Below are 17,736 nucleotides of genomic sequence, written 5' to 3'. Positions count from 1 at the left end.
GGGAGGGCTGTGCGCATCCGTGAACACCATCACATGCCGAGTGGGGCAGGGAGCATGAATGAAACACCTCTCGTGCAGAAAGGGGGAGCAAGCGTGACCTAACCCTTACACTAAACCCTAAATGTAATGCTAACCCTAACCCTTACCTTAAGTGATGCGTGCTTCTTCAGCTGTGAAAGTGAAAAGAATCATTGATGAAATGTCACATTTAATAGTGACAACACTACTCCCCCTCCGAGGGGTGGCACTGTTCATGGGTGACACCCTCCCTCGCTGAGGGGTGAGGAGCATGTGTGAACCACCTCCCATGTGGAGGGAGACAGGGCACATGTGTTAACACCCTCCCTCACCTCGGTGGGGGTTGTGCAAATGTGCGAATGTGTGAACGCACTACCAAGTGGAAGGGGATGGGGCGCATGTGGGAACACCCTACCACACTGAAAGGGGCAGGACACATGCATGAATATTCTCCCGCACTGAGGGGCGGTGCTATTGCGTGAATACACTCTGGTGACGAGGGGGTGTGGAAGCATGACCTAACCCTTACCCTAACCGTTAATGGTAATGCTAACCCTAACCCTTACCTTAAGAGTTGTCTGCTAGTTCAGCGGTGGAAGTGAAAAGAACCATTTATGAAACATCACATTTAATAGTAGCATCACTATTTGCTCATTGATGGGTGGCGCTCTGCATGGGTGACCTCCTCCCACACCAAGGTGGGGCTGTGCACATGTGTAAAAACCATCCCATGCTGAGGTGGGCAAGACACATACATGAATCATCTCCCATGCAGAGGTGGGGTATGCCCATGAGTGAACACCCTCCCACACTGAGAGGTGGTGGTGCACATGTATGAACAATCTGTCCCGAAGAGACCTACGCATGTATGAAAGCCCTCCCCAGTGGAAGTGGAGTAGAGCACATGCTTCAATATTTTACCACTCTCAGGGGGTGGGGTGAAAGGGTGAACACTCTCCATTGCTCAGAATAGCAGGGTAATGCGTGAAACCTTCCCATGCTGAGGGGGGAAAGCAAGCATGACCTAACCCTTACCTTAACCCCTAACTGTAACGCTAACCCTACCCCTGACCTTAAGAGATGTATGCTTCTTCAGCTGTGAAAGTGGAAACAGCCATCCATGAAACGTGAGATTTAATAGTGGCATCACTACCCCCTTACTGAGTAGTGGCACTGTGCACAAGTGACTCCAGCACCTCAGGGGGGCAGGGCACGTGCATGAACTCCCTCCCACACCTGGAGGCGTGTGCGTGCACATACCTGAACACCCTCCCAAGCCAAGGGGGGACTGTGCGCATGCATGAACACCCTCCTGAGCCAAAGAGGGCAGGGCGCAGGGGCAAATGCCCTCCATCACCTAGGGTTGTGGTGCCCATGCGTGAACACCCTTGCACACGAGAGGGGTGCAGGTGCATACATCAACACGCTCCCCTGCTGAAGGGGGCTGGGTCCTATTGGTGAACACCCTCCCAAGATGACAGGGGGCATGGAGCATGTGTGAACGCCCTCCCACTCCAAGGGGGGGTGCAGGCATGGCCTATCCCTTACCTGAACCATGAACGGCAATCCTAACCATAACCCTTACCTTAAGAAATGCCTGCTTCTTCAGCTGTGAAAGTGAAAAGAGCCATTCATAAAACAACACATTAAATAGTGGCATCACTACTTTGTGGAGGGGAGGCAGGGTGCATGCCTGAACACCCGTCGGCAATGAGAGTGGCAGGGGTCAGGTGTGATCTTCCTCCCTTGCCAAAACGGGGGTGCAAGCATGACCTAACCCTTACCCTAATCCTCAGGGTAACCCAAACCCTAACCCTCATCATAAGAGACGCTGCTTCTTCAGCCATGAAAGTGAAAAGACCCATTCATGAAACGTCAGATTTAATAGTGGCATCAATACTCCCTCACCAAGGGGGGGCCGGCACATGGATGACACCCTCCCATGCTGAGGGGTGGCAAGATGCAAGAGTGCCTCCCTCCCGCACCTAATGGGGGGGGGGTGTAAGTGTGACCTAAACTTTACCCTAACCCCTAACTCTAACTCTAATCCTAACCCTAACCCTAACTGTAACATAAGACTGCTTCTTCAGCACTGACAGTGATGAAAGCTATTCAGGAAATGTTAGGTTTAGTGGTGGCATCACTACTCCCTTGCCGATGGGGGAGTGCTAGCATGACACCCGTCCATCGCCAATGAGGGGTTTGAGCATTACACTCCTGCATCGCCAAGTACGTGTATCAGGCTGTCCTAGAAGTGAAAAAGATATGATTCGTGTACTGTAGGCGGTTATTAGGGCTGTGACGATGAACGTTCATAGTAGGGCTCAGGCACTGGTATATGATCTTAAGATCTGAATACCAAAAAAAGACAACCAACCCCTAAGTGATGACTGGGTTAATTTCACAATAAAAGCAATAATGCTAGTATGTGCAACAAGAAATATTTTTCCTTGCATAAGCATCTATCAGAGTAGATAACCATGGATAGTTAACCATAAGATAAAAATAACCTAACTGTAAAGTCAATATCAAACCAATTGTTGATGCAACACAGATAGGCAATCAAGGAAAGATGAAAAGAAATAAAAGGAACTCAGTGAAACAAACCCTGCCTGTTTACCAATAAAATCACCTCTAGCATTTGTAGTTTTAGAGGCCCTGCCTGCCCAGGGACATTCGTGAAATGGCCGTGGTATTCTGACCGTGCAAAGGTAACATAATCATTTGTTCCCTAAATAGTGACTCATATGAATGGCCACATGAGGGTTTTACTGTCTCTTCCAATCAGTGAAATGGACCTTCCGGTGAAGAGGCTGGAATAGGACAAGACCCTATGGAGCTTTAATTCACTGGCCTACAGAGACAACATCAACACAACCAATAGTGACAACACATCTCTCCGTGGGCCAACAATTTAGGTTGGGGTCACCTCAGGGAATAATATCCCCTCTGAGGGATTTAGATGTACACTTACCAGTCAAAAGTACAACCTCACTTATTGATCCAAAATACATGACCAACACCTTAGGTTTGATACATGTACCCTGCTGGAGTTTCCTTTTGGGGGTAGGTGGTTATTGTCTCCACATTCGGTGCAGGGTTATGAAACGGTGGTGGTGGGTGTTTTCTCTTCATCCATAAAGAGTTCCAAGGCAACCATCTGTGGGAGCCAAGCAGTAACTGGTCTGCTCCTGAATCCCTCTCTGCTTCGGGTTCCCTATTGGGCGTCATAGCAGTGACCTAGTGGAAACATGAGAGAAGATGCCAGAAGACACGAAGGTAACCAAAGATGTGAATGAAGAACCTCCTGAAATACCATCCGAAGACTATGGGACAGTGCTACCATCCACAGTTACAGTCCAGTATCCGGGAGCATGTGGGATGCGCTAGAGGAATGCAGTGTCACAGTGGACAAGAGGTGTCCGGCTCGTAGAAGAAATGTTGCACATCCCCAATGCTGGTTGGGGAAATGTCGTATATGTCGTCAGCTATGCCAAAGATAACAAAAGAACAATGGATGAGACAGACACCCTGCTACTTCAGGAATGAAAGTGAAAAGAGCCATCCAGGAAATATCGGAATGAAAATGATTTTAGGTACATTAACTTTTGAAAGAGACAAAGAACACAAGTGGGGCATAGGCAGAGAGGGAGAGAGACAGACAGTATCTGAAGCAGGCTCCAGATTCAGAACCATCAGCACAGAAGCCACCCAGGGCTCAAAACCAGAAACCGAGAGACCATGACCCAAGACGAAGTGGGACGCTTAACCCAATGAGACACCCAGGTGCCAAAGAAAACATCTGAATTAAAAGGAATATCACTGCTACATCGCGGATAAAGGGGAGCAGATGGGACACATTCGTGAAGCCCTCCCACACCAAGGGGGATTGCGACCATGACCTAAACCTTACACTGACACCCAATATTAATCCTAACCATAAACCTTACCTTATGAACCGCCTGCTTTTTCAGCTGTGAAAGTGAAAAGAGATATTCAAGATTTAATACTAGCATCAGTATCAGATTTAATAGTGGCATCAGTAATTCCAATCTAAGGAGTGGTGAGGCTCATGGGTGATACCATCGCACACAGAGGGTGTGGAGTGTCACAAGTATGAACACAACCCATGCACCAAAAAAGGAATGGGCGACACGTGAAATCCTACCATACCGAAAGAGGGCGGGGTAACGGTGTGAAACACTCCAGAGCAAAGCTGGAATGGGGCGAGGCGAGAACAACCTGCAGTGCAGAGAGACTGGGGTGATAGCATGAACACAATCCCTTGAAGATGGAGGGTGGTGTCCACGCATGAACACCTTCCAGCTCAAAGTGGGGGTGCAAGCATGACCTACTCCTTGCTCAACTCCTAACCCTATCACTAAATGAAATGCCACCAACTAAACCTAACACGTAACCATAACCATAACTCTAATGCTAAATCCTGCCCCTGCCCTTCCCCTAAAGCTATCCCTAACTCTAAGGGTTAACGTAAACATAACCTGAACTTACCCTAACCTTAAACTTAAACCTCTAACACTAACCCTCTAACTCTAACCCTAAAACCCTAACCTTAAATCTCTAACTCTACCCGCTAACCATAAAACTATAAACCTAAGGCCCTCTCCCCATGGGAATCCATATCAAAAGACTGACAACAGCATGCACATGGGGACCAGAAACAGTTCATGAACACTCGGCATGGAACGTAGACATCACCATGTATTTCCAAGTGCAGTTGCAGCTGCACAAGAGGATTCCTGAGGCCTAACCGATGGGTGACCCATACAGTTGTCTGGCCTTGGAACCCAAAGAATAATCCTGACCAGCACCCTCTCTTGTATACTCCACTCAGCCCTTTGGGGATACAACTGCTCTGCTGTGGGTTCAGTGCCTGGAGCCTCCTGGGACCTAACCTGAATGCTAACCAGAACTATACGCTAACCCTCAACCTAAACCTAACCCTATCTCTCACACTAGACACACATATCTACACCAGACCGGATACAGTTGTCTGTCCTTGGGACCCAAAGACTCATCCTGACCCGCAGCCTCCATTGTGCACTCCACTCAGTCATTCCAGGAGGCAACTGCACTGTTGTGGATTCAGCGCTTGGAGCCTAGGGACCGATGTGAACCCTAACCATACCCCTATACATAACCCTCAATCTAATCGTAACCCTGTTTCTAACCCTAACTCTACACTTGAGCCGCACCCTCGCATGGGATCTCAGGTCAGCCCTCAAGGGAAATCACGAGACTGGAGTTGTTTCGGCACTGGTAACTTCCCTGCACCGAACCCTAACCCTGGCTAAGGCTCCATCCCCATGGGGACCCAATTCAAAGTCTGACATCAGCATGCACATGGTGTCGAAGCAGTGCAGGAATACTCGGTGTGGAATGTGGAACATCATCATGTCATTTCAAAGCCCGGCTACTACTGCACATGAGGATTCAACAGGCTTACCTGAAGAGTGCCCAAAACATTTGTCTGGCCTTGGAAACCAAAGACTAATCCTGACTGGCAGCCACCATTGTGCACTCTGCTCAGCCCTTTGGGGAGACAAGTGTACTGCTGTGGGTTCAGCGCCTGGAGACTCCTGGGACCTAACTCTAAACCTAATCGTAACCCTAACTATAACCCTCAACCTAAACCTAACCCTATCTTTCACACTAACTGTATACCAGACCCATACCCTCGCAAGGGTTCTCACTTCAGCCCTCCATGAAATTCACGAGACTGGAGTCCCTCTGCCCTGGTGATGTCCCGGCACTGAATCCTAACCCTAGCTATGTCTCCTTCCTCATGGGGACCCAATTCCAATCACGGACAACAGCACGCACATGGTGTAGAGAAGCGGTGCAGGATCACTCGGCGTGGAACCTGGAACATCACCATGTCATTTCCAAAGCCCAGAGGAAGATGCACAAAGGCGCTGCTGAGGCCCAACTAAGGAGTGTCCTACACCTAAGGATGGCCTTGACACCCTAAGAATAAGAAGGAATGGCACCATCCCTTGCGCCCTCCACTCAACCCTCTAGGAGACCTCTGCACTACTTAGGTTTATGCACTTATGCACCTCGTGGAACCTACCCCTAACCCTCACCATGACCCTCGCTGTATTCCTCAACCTAAACCTCACCACAACTCTAACACTAACCCTACACCCGACCTGCTACCACGCATGGCCCTCACTCAGACTCAATGGAGATAAATGGAATGGTGTTGCTTCAGCCTTGCTTATGTCCCTGGATCAAACTGTAACCCTAGCTATTCCTCTATCCCGATGGGGATCCAATTCCTAAGGCAGAGAATATCACGCACATGGGGACCAGAAGCGGTGCAGGAATACTCCACATGGAACGTGGACCACCACCACGTCATGTCCAAATACCAGAGGGAGGTGCAAAAGTGCTTGCTGAGGCCCAAACGAAGAGTGGCCCACATGCAAGGCTGGCACTGGTAACCAAAGACTAAGCCTGACCAGCACCTTCCCATGCGCCCTCCACTGAGCCCTCCCGGGAAACCACTGCACTGCATGGGGTTCATCACCTGGGGACTCCTTGGATCTATCCCTCACCCTAATCATGACCCAAACCATACTCCTCAATCGGAACCTCACCCCAAGTCTAACACTAACAAGAGGCTGGCCTTGGCACCCAAAGACTAAGCATGACTGGCCCCCTCCCATGCGCCCTCCTTTGAGTCCCCCAGGGAAACAACTGCACTGCCTTGGATTCAGCACTTGGGCCTTCTGGAACCTAGCCCTAACCCCAACTGTGACCCTGCCCATACTCCTCAACCTATACCTCACCCCAACTCTAATACTAACCCTACACCTGACCCTCACCCGCTCATTGGCCCTCATACAGGCCCCCATGGAGATAACAGGACTTGTGTCTCTTCAGCCCTGCTTATGTCCCTGGACAGAACCTCACCCTATCCATGGTTCTCTCCCAATGGGTATCCAGGTCCTAATTCTGAAACACCACGCATATAGGTCAAAACCCCTGCAGTATTATTTGGTATGGAATTGGAACATCATCATTTAGTTTCCACTGCCGGGATGGAGCTGCCCCAGGAGATTGCTGAGACCCAAATGAAGCATGGCACACACGGGAGGCTGGCCTAGAAACACAAAGAATGAGTCTGAACTGAAGGTTCCCATGCAGCCACCACTCAGCCTTCCGTGGAGACCACTGTGATGCTAGGGGTTCACTGCCTGGAATTTCTTGGGCCCTAACCCTAACACTAACCATGACCCTCACCATACCCTGAACCTCAAACTCATTCCAACACTAACGCTAACCCTACAACTGACCCTCACCTGCACACTGGCCATCATTCTTCACCGCATGGAGGTAAGTGGAATAGGGTAGCTTCAGCCCTGCTTATGGCCCTGGTCTGAAACCCAACTCTATCTAAAGCTCTCTCCGATTCTTAAGTCTAAGCATACCTCACACATGGGGTCCAGAAGAAGAGGTGGAATACTTGGCATGGAATATGGAATATCACCATGTAATATCCAAAGCCTGGATGTTGTTTCAGAAACGGTTCCTGAGGCTCAACCAAAGTGTGGTCCACAAAGGAGGCTCGCCCTGGGTCTCAAAGACTAAGCATGACCCACACCCTCCCACGTGCTCATCAATGAGCCCTCCGGGAAGACCACTGCACTGCTGGTGCTTCAGCGCCTGGAGCCACCTGGGACAAAACCTAACCATTATATTTACCGGAGCCATACACATCATCCTCAACCTCACCCCAACTCTAAAGGTAACCCTACACCTGACCTGCACCCCTGCATGGGCACTCATTCAGCCCTCCATGTAGATAATGAGACTGGTGTCGCTTCAACCCTGCTTATGTCCCTGGACCAAATCCTGACCCTAGCTATGGCTCTCCCCCAGAGGGGATCCAGGTCCTAACTCTGAGAACACCATGCACTTAGTGCCCAAACCCCTCCAGTATTCTTCACGATGGAATTGGAACATCATCATTTCATTTGCACTTCTGGGATGGAGCTGCACAAGAAGGTTGCTGAGGCCCAACTGAAGAGTGTCAAACATAGGATGCTGCCCTGGCACGCAAAGACTTAGTCTGAACTGTAGGCTCCCATGCAGCTTCCACTCAGCCCTCCGTGGAGACCACTGCACTTCTATGAGTTCACCGCCTGGAACCTCCTGGGACCTAACCCTAACATTAATGGTGACCCTCATCATACCCCTCAACCTAAATTTCACACCAACTCTAACCATAATCCTAAACCTTACATGCATCAGTGCATGGGCCCTCACTTCAGCCTTCCTGGGTGATCACAGGACTCCTATCCCTTCAGTCCTATCTATGTCCCTGGGCCAAACCCTAACACTAGCTAAGAGTCTCTCCCGATAAGGACCAAATTCCTAAGTCTGATATGACCACACACATGAGGGCACAGAAGCGGTGCAGTGTTACTTTCCATGGAAAGTGGAAAGTCACCAGGTAATTTCCAAAGTCCAGAGGGAGGTGCACAGGGGGTTGCTGAGGCCCAACTGAAGAGTGGCCCACACCTGAGGCTGGCCCTGGCAACCAAAGACTAAGTTGAACGACACCCTCCCATGCACCCTCCACTCTGCCCTTCAGGGAGACCACTGCACAGCTAGGGGTTCAGCATCTGGGGATTCCTGGAACCCAACCCTAAACATAACCAGGATCCTCGTTGTCCTCCTCAACCTCAACCTCACCCCAACACTAATGCTAACCCTACACCTGAACCGCACCCGTGCATGGGCCCTCATTCAGCCCCCCATGGACACAACGGGACTGGTGTAGCTTCAGCCATGCTTATGGCCCTGGACCAAACCCTAACTCTAACTAAGGCTCTCTCCCAATGTGGATCCAGTTCCTAACTCTGAGAAAACCATGCACATAGGCCCCAAACCCCTGCAGTATTATTCAGGATGGTATTGGAGCATTATCATGTCATTTCTACTGCCGGGATGGAGCTGCAAAAGGAGGTTGCTGAGGCCCAACTGTAGAGTGGTACACATGGGAGGCTGGCCCTGGCACACAAAGCATAAGTGTGAACTGAAGGCTACCATGCAGCCTCCACACAACTGTCCATACAGACCACTGCCCTGCTTGCGTTTCAGAATCTGGGGCCTCCTTGGCCCTACCCCTAACCTTAACCGTGACCCTCACCCTACTCCTCAACCTAACCTCACTCCAATTCTAAAAATAACCCTACACCTGACTAGCATTCACACATGGGCCCCCATTTCAGCCCTGAAGGGCAAACACGGGACTAGTGTCACCTCGGCCCTATCAATGTTCCTGGCATGAACCTTCAACCTAGTTATGGCTCACTGCCGATAGTGATCCAATTCCGAAATCTGAGAGACCATACACGTGGGGTTCAGAAGAGGAGCCGGATTCCTCGGCATGGAACGTGGAAAATGACCAGATAATTTCCAAAGCCCAGAAGGAGCTGCACAAGGGGGTTGCTGAGGCCCAACCAAAGAGTGGCCCACAGCTGAGGCAGGCCCTAGGTCCCAAGACTAAGACTTACTGGCACACTAACATGCATCCTCAACTCAGCCCTCCAGGGACACCACTGCACTGCTTGGGGTTCAAAATCTGGGGCCTTCTTAGACCTACTCCTACCCCTAATCATGACCCTCACTGTACTCCTCAACGTAAACCTTACCTCAACTCTAATGCTAAACCTACACCTGACCCTCACCCACTCACGGGCCATCATTTATCCTTCCATGAAAGTAATGTGACTGGTGAGATTCCGCCCTGCTTTTGGCCCTGGAAAGAACCCTAAGTCTAACTAAGGCTCTCTCGCAATGATGACCCATTTCTTAACTCTGAAGACACCATACACATGGGGTCCAGAAGAGGAGATGAACTACTGGGCATGGAATGTGGAATATCACCATGTAATATGAAATGTCCAAATGGAGTTGCAGAAGTGGTTTGCTGGCAGCAAAGCAAAGAGTGGCCCACAAAGGAGGCTTGCCCTGGCACTCAAAGACAAAGCATGAGAGATACCCTCCTATGTGCCCTCCTGAGCCCTTGGGGGAGACCATGCACTACTGGTGCTTCAATGCCTGGAGCCACCTGGGATATAAGCTCAACCGTAATAGTGACCAGAAACATACACATCAACCTCAACCTCAAACCACCTCTAACGTTTACCCTACACCTGGCCTGCACCATGCATGGGTCCTCATTCAGCCCTACATGGAGATAACAGAACTGGTGTCTCTTTGGCCATGTGTATATCCCTGGATCGAACCCCCACCCTAGCTATGTCTCTTTCCAATGGGGATCCACTTCCTACCTGTGCGAGTACCATGCACATAGGGCACAAACACCTCCAGTACTCTTCATGTGGGAATTGGGACATAATGATGTCATTTCCACTGCTGGGATGGAGGTGCACAAGGAGGTTGCTAAGGCCCAACTAAAGAGTTGCACACAAGGGAGTTTGGCCCTGGCACAAAAAGACTAAGTCTGAACTGAAGGATCCCATGCAGCCTCCACTCAGAGCTCCATGGAGACCACTACACTGTTAGGGGTTCAGTATCTGGGGGCTCCTTGGACCTACCCCTAACCCTACCTGTGACCCGCATCATAGCCCTCAACCTAAACCTCACCCCAAATCTAACGCTAACTCTACACCAAACCCTCACACGCACATGGGCCCTCATTCAGCCCATCATGGAAATAATGGGACTGGTGTAGCTTCAGCCCTGCTTTCGGCCCTAGAATGAACCCTTAGTCTAACTAAGGCTCTCTCCCAATGAAGACCCATTTCTTAAGTCTGACGATACCACACACATGGGTTCCAGAAGATGAGCAAGATTACTCAGCATGGAACGTGGAATACCACCCATGTGATATCCAAAACCCAGATGCAGTTGCAGAAGGGGGTTTCTGAGGATCAACCAAGGAGTGGCCCACAAAGGAGGCTCACCCTAGCACACAAAGACTAAGCATGACTGACACCCTCCCGTGTGCCCTCCACTGAGCCCTCCAGGGAGACCACTGTACTTCTGTGCATCAGCAACTGGAGCCACCTGGGAAGTAATCCCAACCCTAATAGTGACCAGAAACATACACATCAACCTCAACCTCACTCCAGCTCTAATGCTAACCCTACACCTGACCCGCACCAATTCATGGGCCCTCATTCAGCCCTCCATGGAGACAACAGGACTGGTGTCGTTTCGGCCCTTCTTATATCCCTGGACCAAACCCTCATCCTATCTATGGCTCCCTCCCAATGGGGATCCGGTTCCTATCTCTGAGAACACCACCCACATAGGGCCCGATCCCTACAGTATTGTTCAGATTTGAATCAGAACATCATCATGTCAATTCCGTTGCTGGCATGGAGTTGCACAAGAAGGTTGCTGAGGCCCAACTGAAGAGTGGCACACACGGGAGGCTGGTCCTGGCATGAAAAAAAACTAAGTCTGAACTGAAGACTCCCATGCAGCCTCCACTCAGCCCTCAGTGGAGAGAACTTCACTGCTAGGGGTTCACCGCCTGGAACCTCCTGGGTCCTACCCCTAACACTAACCGTGACCCTAAACATGCCCCTCAACTTAAACTTCATACCAACTCTAACCATAACCCTACAACCATAAACCTACACGACACAGGGCCTTGTACATAGTGAGTACTCAGCATACACATGTTGAATCAATGAATGCATGCTCTGAAGCCAGACCTCTCAGATAACCATTCCACCTCCACCTCTTAAGGGCTTTGTGATTGGGCATGTTATTTAATCTCTTTATGTTTCTTTGCTATTAAAAAAAAGGTACCAGAATCCTTAGTGAATTAGGGTGTTGTGAGGGGGAAGTGAGCTTGCACATAGTAAGGGTTCATTCAGTAGGAGATTGGCAGCAGCAGCAGCATTCACAAGCATCATTTTCTGTCACACAGAGTTAGGGCCACAATACCCTCTGGTGACCACACAGTGTAAATGCACATGCACATGTACTTTGCCCTCCCTCCACCCTAGGTGGGAGGCAGGGGAGATATGGCCTGGGAAATGTTTTTCCTGCACCTGCCTTCCAGGAGCCCAGACATAGCCATGATGCCCTCTGTGTCCTCGTCCCTACCTCCCTTTGAATTGGGTCCAGCTGCTCACCACAGCTGATTCAGCTACTGCCAGATATTCCATCAGGGCATTCTCCACCTCATTGGCCCGATTCAGCACGTGGAGGATCAATGACTCCTTCTCGGTTTCTGAGCAGCTGGCAGGGCTGGGTGACCCAGGCCATCTAGTGTCAAATTTTGGAGTGTCACATCTTACTTTTGTATGTAGGATAAATATGTCAGGGAGCCCAGATACCTGCGACCTGCCTCTGTCTTGGGCCCCATATATGAAGAGTGGACACTCCGTGTAATAAATATGACAGTCACGGGGCACCTGGGTGGCTGAGTGGGTGAAGCATCCGACTTCAGATCTGGTCATGATCTAGCAGGTTGTGAGTTTGAGCCCTGCATTGCGTTCTGTGTTGACGGCTCAGAGCCTGGAGCCTGCTTTAAATTCTGTGTCTCCCTGTCTTTCTGCATCTTCTCCTCTCACACTCTATCTGTGCCCTCTCAAAAATAAATAAGCATTGGGGCGCCTGGGTGGCGCAGTCAGTTAAGCGTCCGACTTCAGCCAGGTCACGATCTCGCGGTCCGTGAGTTCGAGCCCCGCATCGGGCTCTGGGCTGATGGCTCAGAGCCTGGAGCCTGTTTCCGATTCTGTGTCTCCCTCTCTCTCTGCCCCTCCCCCATTCATGCTCTGTCTCTCTCTGTCCCAAAAATAAGTAAACGTTGAAAAAAAAATAAATAAGCATTATAAAAAAAGATATATGATAGTCACATGCTCCCCAAAGTTTCTTACCTCACTGCCTCTGGTCAGGGAAGAGGACACATGTTTAGTCCTCCTGAGCTCTGGGGCTTCATCTGAAACCTTCAGGAAAGTTCTGCATCCTATTCCTCATTATATGAGCATGTTTTAGGAAAAAGAATAAAAGACTCTCTATTATCTAAATAGAAATGGGGTGCTGTAGGATAATGTAAACTTTTTCCTAGAAAAATCACTTTATTTTACAAATATGACCCATTCCTCCTTCTGCCTTCTCTCCAAGACTGCCAAATATTCATTCAACAAATGTTAAGTACCTGCTATGTGTCAGACATGATTCATGGTCTTGGGGATACCGTAGAGAACAAACAGACAGCGTCCCTGGTGTCAGTAAGTTACATTCTCAAATTGATAAGAAGGTTACCACAGATTAAGCTGTTACAGTATGCAAGCGTGGTGTAGATTCATTTCCACAAATCATGACTCTTACACTTCATAAAGGATTAGAAAGTACACAGTTAATTTCCCAGTTTCTCTAAGGTAACACAGACTCAAATGGTGAAATAATGTGTCCCATGTCACCAGCTAGTGTTTGGGCTCAGAGTGGAATTATCACCTGTTTCATTCTTATGTTTAGGCTGCATGTTTTTGGGCACATGGACTGTAATTGTAACAAAATCAATAAGATTTTCTGATCTGAAGGTGAAGACTGCCTCGTACATGTTCTATTGCTATTGTATTACTACCTCAGCTTATGAGTTTTCAGGTTAATGAAAATGCCTGACTCTAGGGGCGCCTGGTGGCTCAGTCCATTAAACGTCCGACACTTGATTTCGGCTCAGGTCATGATCTGAACGTTCATAGGATCAAGCCCCACATAAGGCACTATGCGGAGTGTGGAGCCTGCTAGGGATTCTCTCTCTCTTCCTCTCTCTGTGCCCCTCCCTCTCCATGCACTCTCAAAATAAACCAATAAACTTAAAAAAAATATGCCTCACTCCAACGTGTAGGCAGGTAACACACAGGTATGAACAAAGTCAACATTTCTTTTACTTTGAAGGATTTTGTAAAATAACGTGGAGATACTCTGAACTTGAGATCCAAGACCTAGTTTTCCCGTGTGCTAAGGAACAACTGACGGAACATCCAAAGGTTCCCCTCATCCTTGTCTGTATCCAAGCTTCTGATTCATTCAGTCATTCATTCATTAATTCCATGAATAGTAACAAATCCTATTCTCTTCTAAGCAAAGTACATCGTGGTGAACCAGAACACGTGGCTCAGCCTCATGGGAATCAGATACAGCAGAGGAAAAAAATTAGCCTAATAACCATGTAGTAAGAAAATAGCCACCAACGAAAATAAGTGCTATTAAGGGAAGGACCAGATAAGGCCATGAAGATACATTTAGAAGGAAATTACCAATTTTAGAAGAAAAATGATACCTTCCCTAAAAAAGTCCTTCTTGGGGCGCCTGGGTGGCGCAGTCGGTTAAGCGTCTGACTTCAGCCAGGTCACGATCTCGCAGTCCGTGAGTTCGAGCCCCGCGTCAGGCTCTGGGCTGATGGCTCAGAGCCTGGAGCCTGTTTCCGATTCTGTGTCTCCCTCTCTCTCTGCCCCTCCCCCGTTCGTGCTCTGTCTCTCTCTGTCCCAAAAATAAAATAAACGTTGAAAAAAAAAATTTAAAAAAAAAATAAAAAAAAAATAAAAAAAAAAAAGTCCTTCTTGCCCTGACATCTGAAGGATAAATGGGACTTTACAAGGTGAGATGGGGTGCCTGGAAGGGGGGCAGCTCTCACCAGAGGAACTCTCAGAAGGGTCATGCACACACTACTGAGTGTCAGGGGTTGGATGTCAGGGGTCACTGAGAGGTGGGCTTGGTCTAGACCTTCCAGGCCATTTAGAGCCAAGATGATAACTGTCACCCAACATCCATTCCCCCTTCTCTGTCACAGTAAGACAACACGCTGAGTGTAGGATGAATAATCTGAGGCTCCAGAGAAGCTGAACAACTTGTAATGATCACAGAATCACTCCAGGTTGGATATTTTAATTGACATATTGACATACCATGGGATAATTCATTGAGCACTTTTATGTAGATATTTTGTACTTCAGTTAGTTCTTTTTAGAAAACGAGAGAAAAAGGTATTCCCTCACCATGAAATTTATCATGGTGGATTTTAGTATATTCATAAGGTTCTACAACCATCACTGCTAGATGCACTTGCTTTTAAGTACTCTTCATTCTTATCAAAATTGTTTACAAAATACTATTTGAGTTTATAAAATACACATTTTAATTTGCACACATTGTGACACAGCTCAACGAAATTTTTACATGTGCATTCATCTATGGAACCACCTACCACATCAAGATGCTTAGGACACCTCCAGCCACCTAGTTGGCTCCCCAGGCCGTCTCCCACTTGCTATGTCCTCCCAGAATGACCACTAACCATTCTTAAAGCCCCTTATAGTAGAGAACAAGAAGGCAGGGACTTAGAAGGGTCAGGTGTTGATCCCACATGTAATGCAACAAAGAAGGGCTGATGAGATCCTCCCTTGCTCCCTCACACAGGCTTCCTCCTCAGAAGTGAGTAGAAAAGTCCTGAGAGGCCTTGTCCATCTCAGAAGGGATGAAAGCAGCAACTGCCGTGGCCCTGGTGGTGTGGGCATTAGAAAATTTCACCTTAGCCCTGAAACAGTCAGTTGCTTCAGACTGAACCATGGGGAAGGGATCATCCGGATCCTCATTAGGACCCATGGGTAGGATGATGCTGAGGGAACAAGCACTGGCCACTGACCCAATGATATATCCTATGGAACCTGTTGCATGTACCACTGATCACTGTGATGGCTTTGTCATGCATCAGCACAGCACCACACACATTTCCTAAACCCACATGTAACCTCCACACAAATGCAAAGACAAAGTCATGCTTCCCCCAGGATCCAACTAAACCTTGTACAACTGAAAACACACTAAATTCTTTCCCTAGAAAGTTTTTTCCTTGGGTAATGTTCTCATGTATTCCTCTCTAATTCATTCAAGTGGCTATTCCTCACCCTCCTTGCAACATTCTTGATGCTGGCCTCAGCTGCCAATGGTCTATGAGGTGTAAGATTTCAGGATGCTAAGAGGACTGATGCTGGAAAGTATTGAAATCATTCATAAAGTGACAAAGGGGGTGTCATAGAGTTGGATCAGAAACATCTGAAGGAGAGAAAATGAACAGGAGAAATGATGTGACAAGTCCTTTAAGAAAAAAGAAAACGAGTGCTCGCTTCGGCAGCACATATACTAAAATTGGAACGATACAGAGAAGATTAGCATGGCCCCTGTGCAAGGATGACATGCAAATTCGTGAAGCGTTCCGTATTTTTGTACATGAAAAGATGCTCAACGTCGCTCCTCATCAGGGAAATACAAATCAAAACCACACTCAGATATCACCTCACGCCAGTCAGATTGGCCAAAATGAACAAATCAGGAGACTATAGATGTTGGCGAGGATGTGGAGAAACGGGAACCCTCTTGCACTGTTGGTGGGAATGCAAATTGGTGCAGCCACTCTGGAAAACAGTGTGGAGGTTCCTCAAAAAATTAAAAATAGACCTACCCTATGACCCAGCAAGAGCACTGCTAGGAATTTACCCAAGGGATACAGGAGTACTGATGCATAGGGGCACTTGTACCCCAATGTTTATAGCAGCACTCTCAACAATAGCCAAATTATGGAAAGAGCCTAAATGTCCATCAACTGATGAATGGATAAAGAAATTGTGGTCTATATACACAATGGAGTACTATGTGGCAATGAGAAAGAATGAACTATGGCCCTTTGTAGCAACGTGGATGGAACTGGAGAGTGTGATGCTAAGTGAAATAAGCCATACAGAGAAAGACAGATACCATATGTTTTCACTCTTATGTGAATCCTGAGAAACTTAACAGAAACCCATGGGGGAGGGTAAGGAAAAAAAAAAAAGAGGTTAGAGTGGGAGAGAGCCAAAGCATAAGAGACTGTTAAAAACTGAGAAAAAACTGAGGGTTGATGGGGGGTGGGAGGGAGGGGAGGGTGGGTGATGGGTATTGAGGAGGGCACCTTTTGGGATGAGCACTGGGTGTTGTATGGAAACCAATTTGACAATAAATTTCATATATTGGAAAAAAAAGAAAAAAGAAAAGGAGCAGATTCCATAACCTGAGAACATTTCTGAAGCCTCCAAATATTGTTCATTAAACAAGAACCATTTTTGGGTACTTGAGTGGCTCAGTTCGTTGAGCATCTGACTTCATTTTGTCTCACGTCATGATCCCAGGGTCATGGGATGGAGACCTGCGTTGGGCTCCACACTGAGCATGGAACTTGCTTGGGATTCTCTCTCTCTCCCTCTTTGCTCCTCCCCCTGTTCATTCATGCTGTCTCTCCAAAGAAAAATTTTAAAAATAACCATTTTCATGACAGTATTGTACAATTAGGAATGGATTTCAAAACATTAAAGTACGGATGACACATAATTTTTGTCAGAAAATTTGCATCCAAACTTTCCTGCATCAACACTTGACTCAGTATGTCTTTATGCCAGGAATGACCACATAGTTGCACCTATAGCTTCAACGTTATTACACAAAGTAAGCTAAAACACACAAGATGTTTTCAGGGCAAATTCTCAAACAGTTTTGCTTTCTTTTCTCAACCCTAGTATTAAGTTTTAGAATCCAGTGCTTCAAATAAGGAATTAAGGAGCAAAACCAAATAAGAAGTGAATCTTATCAAAGAACAAAAAGAGAATCCACAGACTGGTAGAAAATACTTGTAAAGCACACACCTGTAAAGGACTGTTTTCTAAA

General features: G+C 47.9%; 1 non-coding gene across 1 annotated transcript; it reads left to right on the top strand.

Annotated features, from left to right (window-relative positions):
* Positions 1-16,158: 16,158 nt before the first annotated feature.
* LOC124511975 (U6 spliceosomal RNA) lies at positions 16,159-16,265 on the top strand. Its single transcript, XR_006962012.1, has one exon. It is a non-coding gene; the product is annotated as a U6 spliceosomal RNA (small nuclear RNA).
* Positions 16,266-17,736: the final 1,471 nt, after the last annotated feature.

The sequence above is a fragment of the Lynx rufus genome, unplaced genomic scaffold, assembly GCF_022079265.1.
Source record: "Lynx rufus isolate CCGP_SWC_20201006 ecotype Redwood Valley unplaced genomic scaffold, mLynRuf1.p SCAF_16, whole genome shotgun sequence".
Taxonomy (NCBI): domain Eukaryota; kingdom Metazoa; phylum Chordata; class Mammalia; order Carnivora; family Felidae; genus Lynx; species Lynx rufus.
The sequence above is the reverse complement of the archived record's forward strand: the minus strand, read 5'-3'. Positions and strand labels throughout refer to the sequence as shown.